Source organism: Pristiophorus japonicus, chromosome 8 (genome assembly GCF_044704955.1).
Source record: "Pristiophorus japonicus isolate sPriJap1 chromosome 8, sPriJap1.hap1, whole genome shotgun sequence".
NCBI classification, from domain to species: domain Eukaryota; kingdom Metazoa; phylum Chordata; class Chondrichthyes; family Pristiophoridae; genus Pristiophorus; species Pristiophorus japonicus.
The window spans coordinates 70,216,546-70,224,409 of NC_091984.1; the positions used below are offsets into that span (position 1 = coordinate 70,216,546).

General features: G+C 44.4%; 1 non-coding gene across 1 annotated transcript; it reads right to left on the bottom strand.

Moving 5' to 3' along the window:
- Positions 1-2,236: 2,236 nt before the first annotated feature.
- On the bottom strand, positions 2,237-2,354 carry trnal-caa (transfer RNA leucine (anticodon CAA)). Its single transcript has 2 exons — positions 2,317-2,354; positions 2,237-2,282 (listed from the first exon to the last, which is right to left on the bottom strand). It is a non-coding gene; the product is annotated as a tRNA-Leu (tRNA).
- Between the last annotated feature and the right edge of the window lie 5,510 nt (positions 2,355-7,864).

Genomic DNA, 7,864 nt, shown 5'->3' on the forward strand with positions numbered 1-7,864 from the left:
CGTACAGGGTACTCACCAATATAATCTTTCTCCTCGATGTCAGGGTTATTGGCTGCCTCCGCCTCATCGCCCTGTTGGAACTCCTGCAGGCATAGTCATTGGGCCGGCCGCTCCTCCCCACAGCGCTCTCTTTGGGAAGTCGGGCCAGTGGGTTGTGTCCTCGAACCGGCTGCTCCTCCGCTCAGTGCTTCCTCCGGGGGCTCGGGCCCACTCAGGCCACCGACTCTTTGGGACCCGCCCGGGCCGCGCCGACTCTTCGGGGCCCGCCAACTCTTTTGGACCCGCTCAGGCCGTCGACCTCCTCCCTCCACCGACCTCGGGCCACCTCCCACAACCCTACTCAACCTCAAGCCATCTCCTGCCTGCACCCCCACTCCCCGCCCTGGGCCGATGACCTCCCCTCATCTGGCAAAATCTCTCATTCGGCACAGGCCAGGTCCCAAGGGTACCAGATAAGGGAGGTTCAACCTGTATCAGTGAGTACATTGTAGCTTTAAAAATTCTACCCATTCACTGTCATTTCGGAAACTTTTAGGACCCATCATTGCGTGACCGTTTTGTTTGCGGCTTGAAAAATGAACAAATCAGAAGGAAGTTGTTGACAACCCCTAACTTGACTTTTGAGTTAGCTTGTCAGACAGCTATGCTGATGGATATGGCCGACCAATACTCCCAAGAATTTCGTACCATTTCCAGTCGTCAGACAACCTAGGTGAATCGACTGCAGGCTAAAAGTAAAAGGCAGTTGGGCCCCAAGGCATCAGCAACTGGCCAAGGTAACAGTGAATTGAAATCATGCTATTGGTGCCTGGGACAACAAAGTTGTCCATATGTGAAAGCAGAGTGTTTTTGCTGCAAGAAAACTGGGCAACTTGCAAAGGCATGTCGACGGAAGAATAAACTGATCTTCAATGCTATAAGTAGAAATCGCCACTACATAGCATTGAAGGGAAGCAACAGGATGAGGAGGTTCTGGAGATCCACCTCATCAGGAGCACAAAGATATCTAACAGCGATTTGCAAAGTATCGTCATCCAAGTAGATGTTACAGGAACCAGGATACCCATGGAAATAGACACTTTTGCATCCATGAACGTAGTACTTGAATCACTATATCTCGACAAGTTGAGTGATTTTCCGATAGAGAAATCGAAGATAGAGCTGCGAGGCTACTCAGGAGAGCAAACCCCTATTGTCGGAAGTATCACCATTCCAGTGAAATACAAGAATCAGTTTCAGAGCTTGCTTCTCATAATAGTGGCAGGAGGCAAGCCTGCCTTGAAAGGTAGAAATTGGTTGGGATCGCTGAAGTTGGATTGGAATGAGATTTTTTGTGGGAAATGAAATTTGCATCGAAAGATGACATCATCAAGCAGTATCCAAAGGTAGTTCGATCCAAGACTTCAAGGTGAGTGTCAGAGTGCAGAAGGACGCAAGACCTGTATACCGCAAGCCACGTCCCGTACCATACGCACTCAAGGAGAAAGTGAGTAAGAACTCAAAATACTAAAAACTGAGAACATTATTTCGAAGGTGATCACAGTAAAGCTGATGCTATGTCCAGGTTGCCATCCCCATCACAAGTTACATCCAATAGGGAAGACATTTTCTATTTTTCATACAACTATTTTGGTAAAACTTTTAAATCAAGTGCCCATTTTTTAAGGGCACGAAACCACACAAATTAACAATTAAACATTAAAGGGAACCTTGTCAAATCAAATTAAATTAAGAATTTTGTTCCTTGTTGAAATTATGCACTCCAGTCCCTCTGGCGCCCACCTCTCGTGGAAGGCCACAAGTGTACCAGTGGACACCACGTGCCCCATCTCCAGGAACACCCTGGTGCAAAAGTAGCTGCGGAAGAGAGGCAGGCAGTCGGGCTGAATGACCCCGTCGACCACCCACTGACCGGACCTGTTAATGGCCACCTTAGCCAGGCCCAGAATCAGTCCTACGAGGAGGGTCTCCGATCTGCCTGCTCCCCTCCGCACCAGTTGCCCAAAGATCAGGACTGAAGTGCAGCCAAAAATCGAGGAGCAACCCCTTCAATTAACTTCATGCACTGTACATACACATGTAACACAGACTCTCCAGACCTCAGAAATTGCAGGCGGCCTGGGAGACCGTGAACTGACTTAAAAACGTATTGCATGGGACTGCCTCATGCAACATCCTCCAGGCCAAGTTCCCAATAAATAAAGGGAGGACTCCCACATAGAGAGCCAAAATGTAATATCAGAAGTGGGATTCTAACCCACGTCCCTAGAAAGGGACCAGAATTCACAACCTTTGGTAAGGTCATGATTAACAGTCCTTGAGTCTGGCGCTTTAGTCCACTCAGCCATCCTGATAATTGGGCACAGTTAAGAGTCAACCACATTGCTGGGGTCTGGAGTCACATATAGGCCAGATCAGGTAAAGACAGCAGAGTTCCTTCCCTCAAGGACATTAGTGAACCAGATGGGTTTTTACATCATGACTGATGCTAGCTTTTTATTCCAACTTTATTTAATTAACTGAATTAAAATTTCCCAACTGCCATGGTGGGATGTTAACTTGTGTCTCCGGATCATTAGTCCAGGCCTCTGCATTACTAGTCCAGTAACATAACCGCTATGCTACCATCCTGATCTATTTTTCATACATTGATAAGCTGCCAGTCACAGCTGAAGAGATTGAGAGAGCAATCGAACATGACCCAGTTATGTATGATTACATAGCAAATGGATGGCCAGGTTTAGATAAAGATATAGGGCTAGACTTTCCACTTGGTGGCTAAGGCCGAAAAAAATGGGCCTTGTTCCAGCGATGCGGGACGTGTTGAACGCTGGCCCAAGGCTAATTTTTTTTCCGATTTTCCACTCGACCTTAGCCCAGCGATGTCAAATGGGCGATGTGATCTCTCGGCGATCTCACGATCGCCCAAAGAAAACAGAAGTGAATGAAAAAAAAGCTTCCCTAGCAAAGCATTATTGAGCATGTGCAGGTTGGTTTTTTTTTCAGGTTGATGCTCCTTCCCGCGTTTTGAGAGGTCAAGGATCTTCACACATGCTCAGAAGCTCTTTGTGAGAGAGAGAGAGAGAGAGAGAGGAGAAAGGAAGAAGGTTATCTTAAGCTACTGAAAAAACAGATACATTTAAAGAATGGAGGGAGCTGCAGGAAAGAGAAGGGCCAAACCCTTCAGCGAAGAGGCAAATGAGGCCCTAGCGAATAGTGTAATCGCGAGGTGGGAGGATCTGACACAGGGTGGGCATGGGAAACCTCCACCCCGTGCATATCGGAGGATTTGGGCAGAGATTGCCGACTTGGTCACGTCGGCATCAAATGAAGCCTGAACACCGGACCAGTGCCGGAAAAGATGGAACAGTCTACTGGTGGTTGCAAGAGTGAGTTGAAATTTAAATTTCAATTCATCCATATTTATTATTTAATGGTGTATGGAAAATCTAATTAGAATCTGGAATGTTATATCGTAATCTTTAAGCATGACTAAGTAACTAAATTATGATTACATTTATGCACCGTAACATAAATTTGAATATCTTCCTATGCAATGTATTGCAAACTTGAAATTGAACTTATAAATCTGTCAGTCCTAAATGTTTATTGCCAAATCCAACTGCTTATGCCGTGCAATGTTACCTTATCTATTACAGAAGAAGATTTCCATCAACCAGCGGGAGCAACGCAGGACGGGCGGGGGCTGTGCCATGCTGCAGTCGCTCAATGCCTACGAGGAGCTTGCAGTGGCCTTGGTGGGGCCAGAAAGCCGTTCGGTCACAACCTGTGGTGTGGCCGAACCCACCCTAGAGCCACGTGAGTAATGGGAACTGTGCATTGTGCAATGTGTGAATCAATAGAAAATATTTGTTACGCGGGTAATCCTATGCAATGATACTTTAATTTGATATATAATTAAATTATACTATTGAGATGTACTATTGATCTTCAAATGAGGTCATGTTAGGCCTGGTGACCGCTTGTGCATATGGACTAATGGGAATGTTTTGAGTTCTTTATTGAGATGAATTGATTTGCATTGTTAAACGTTGTTTATAACTTCCATTTGTCTTTCAAAGGTCAACAAGTACTGATGGAGTCAACGAACGCGTCCACTGACCAATCGGGACACTCTCAGGAGGAAGAGCCAGAGGAGGAGCCATTGCAGACTCCTGCTGCGGCTGTGCGAGAACAGGAGGAGGAGAAGGAGGAGGAAGAAGAACAGGAGATTTTTTTTATGGGGGGGGAACAACCTGCGGCCATCTCCTTTGAGACAGATGAGGCACAGGGACCAAGCGGTGTACAGGTGGTGACGCCAAGACGCGTGACATTGCAGACGCCGACCCCACGGCGGTCCGGTCAGTGTGATATGCACTCACCTGCCACGGAGGACCAGACGGAGAGCTTACTTTCCCTGTGCAGGGAGACGGTCGCAATTGGTCGCGACCTTATCCAGGGGTTCGCGGGTTTCTCAAACAATTGGAGCTAGTTCTCCACATTCTGGAGCGAGTTCTGCTCACGCTTCTCCAGCTGGTCTTCTGAGCAGTCACAGACTGCTCGGGTGACGTTGGAGGCGATCAGGGAGCAGTCAGCCGCAACAAATGCCCTACAACATGCGTTGCTGGCTGGACACGGCGCTGCACCCCAAGGTGTCGTGTCCACTCGCAGCGAGACCCCAAGTACACAAGCGAGTATGGAGGACACAGTTCCTCCTGACTCGGAAGTAGAGCCTGAGGCTTCTGCTTCCGTTCCGTTACCTCCACCACGGCAGGAAGTCTTGCCGTCCCACTCTGCACGACGTCTTGATGTCTGTCTGCAGAGACCAAAACGGGCGGGTGGAGTGCAACACGGGGTGGGACAGGATCTGGAGGGAAACGTGGCCTCAGGTAGGGAGGGGGGAGTGCTTCTCAATAGTTCACTTGTTTTAAAATGTTCACTTGTTATTATCACTTTATTATTCTCTTGTTATTGTTACTAAATTGGCCACTTGTATTCAACAGTTAAATGTTCACTTGTTATCATGACTGAAATGGTCACTTGTTAGCATGACTTAAATGGTCACTTGTTATCATGACTAAAATTGTCACTTGTTAGCATGACTTAAATGGTCACTTATTATCATCACTGAAATAGTCACTTGTTAGCATGACTTAAATGGTCACTTATTATCATCACTGAAATGGTCACTTGTTAGCATGACTTAAATAGTCACTTGTTAGCATGACTTAAATAGTCACTTGTTGTCATGACTGAAATGGTCACTAGTTATCATTTTTACTTAAATGGCCACTTGTTCTTTAAAATGTTCCATTTCTTCTTCTTCTAACGTTTTGGGGATTTTGAGGGAAGTGTGGGTTGGTGCGGGGGATGGGGGGTTGGAAGAAGGATGTTGTTCATTAGTTCTTCAAAAAAAATTTGTTTCTTAATTAAAAAAACATTTTTCTACAACTTTTGTACCTTCTCTCTTACTTACATAAGTTTTACACCGTACAGTTTTTCATGCATATTTGTTTGTTTATTCTGTTTCCCCACGGAAATGAAACTTTTGTTTAACGTAACTGTATTTAAACGTTTGAATATCAACAATAATAGTTCATGCGAAGCGTTCATTAATGAGCTGCTGACGCAAAAGCTTAGCGGCCGTGTAACTGCCACTAGCTATTGGTCTTCAGGAAGGGTGTGGTGGTACCGGTGCTAGATCGCCATGCTGATTAAGCTCCCCTATGTCCTCGCCCGCGTCCTCTCCCGCCTGTTCCAACAATATCATTTAATTACTTCACTATGTAAAAGCTATTTATTAAATAATTCCAATATATGAGATTTATTTAGCATAAATAAGTTGATAATACCTATTTATATTCCCTGTCCCAAATTTCTGAGTACAATTTGCTTCAATTTTGCTCTCTAAATAACTCAGAACTAATTCTCCACCCTTACTCAGAAGCTAAAAATGGCATCCATAGTGCCCATTTCCCTCTCTAAGGCCCTGAAAAAGCAACTATTTTTTAGCACTCTTTTGGGCCTTGCATCGGCCCAGCGAAGTGCATGCTAGGTGCCGAAACTTAGGATGGGCCTTGTGTGGGCGATCATTTGGGCGATCATCTCGGCGATCAAAGTGGAAACTTTGGGGCCTATTTTTCCGGCGATGTTTTTGAGTACATCGTCAGTCAATGTACAACATGTCAATCGGTAAGCAAGAAACCACCATGAGTATAATTTCAGGCATGGAAATGGCCTCCAGGGATGTGGTAAAAGTTTACATGTAGATTTTGCTGAGCTCGAAGGACAACAATTGTTCATTGTGATAGATAGTCAGTCGAAGTGGGTAGAAGTGTTTCTGATGCAGAAAATAACATCATATAAAACACTAGACAATTGGTGAAGATTGTTTTCTTCATATGGCCTCCCAGAAGAAATGATGTCTGATAATGGGCCGCAATTTTGTTCAGAATAATTTGCACAGTTCATGAGCAGAAACTGTGTGGCCCAAAGTTCCAACATGCCACCCTGCTTCAAATGGTACAGCAGAGCGCACAGTACAAATTGTAAAACGTGCCCTCATCAAGCAAATGTTGGATCCAAATCCAAAGAAATGGCAGTTGTCATTGGACCACAAACTAGCAAAAATTTTTTATTATTTATCATAATACTCCTCATACAACTACTGGTAGAACACCAGCAGAGTTGTTTCTCAAATGACAGCCACTAACCAGGTTCTCGTTGTTAAAGCCAAACTAAGCACAATCAAGACAGAGAGTCATGATAGAGGTAGAGTAAGAGAGAAGTGTGAAATTGAATCAGAAGGTTAGAGTGCAGAACCATCAATATAAATGGTAAAAGTGCTTACCAGGAAGAGTAGTGAAGATAAGTGGCTCTCGCACATATTTGGTCAAGATAATGGAAAGGTTAGGTTTGTTCACGTTGATCGTATTTTACCTACAGATGTGGAAGGAGTTGAAAGTTGGAATGATTCAATTATTTCTGATGAGGCTGATCGTCTTGTTACAAGTAGAGTACCAGTAGCAAATCATACATCAGATGTACTAGAACAAATCCAAGAGAAAGTCAGAATTTAAGTCGGAGTCCAAGGCAGGCAGACAAACAGTCTGAAGTTGTAGAAAGTCCAAATGTAGATCAAGGATTGCCCTTGGAGAAAACCTCTCCTCAGGCTCAGCCTAGAATGAGTCTAAGTTCTACAACAAGATTGGAAAGTTCTGTTCAAGAACTAAGGTATCCTCTTTGAAACAGAAAACTAGTGGTTAAGTTTGATTTGTAAATGTGGAAAAATAACTTCATATCTTGTGTATAACCATGCAAATTATGTATAATGATTATTTTGTTATGATTACTTCTTCAATAAAGAGTAAGAAGTGTTATGGAGCACCACCTAGTGGACTACTGATGTAATGCAATTACTGATGTAAATACAATAAACAGTCATGTGACAAGTCATGTGACAATGGTCAAGTGGCAAGGTCATGAGATACAATCTTGTTATGAAGCCATCTTGTGCAGCATGTATCGTGTTTGTGATGTATAAAGATATCACAAAAACAACCCCAGCCTATCCAATCTTTCCTCATAGCTAAAATCCCCCAATTCTGGCAACATCCTCGTAAATCTCTTCTGTACCCTCTCTAATGCGATCACATCCTTCCTGTAATGTGGTGACCAGAACTGCACGCAATACGCTAGCTTTAGCCTAACTAGTGTTTTATACAGTTCTAGTATAACCTCCCTGTTCATCTATTCTGTGCCTCAGCTAATAAAGAAAAGTATCCTGTATGCCTTCTTAACCACCTTATCTACCTGGCCTGCTACGTTTCGGGATCTGTGGACATGGACTCCAAGGATCCTCTGT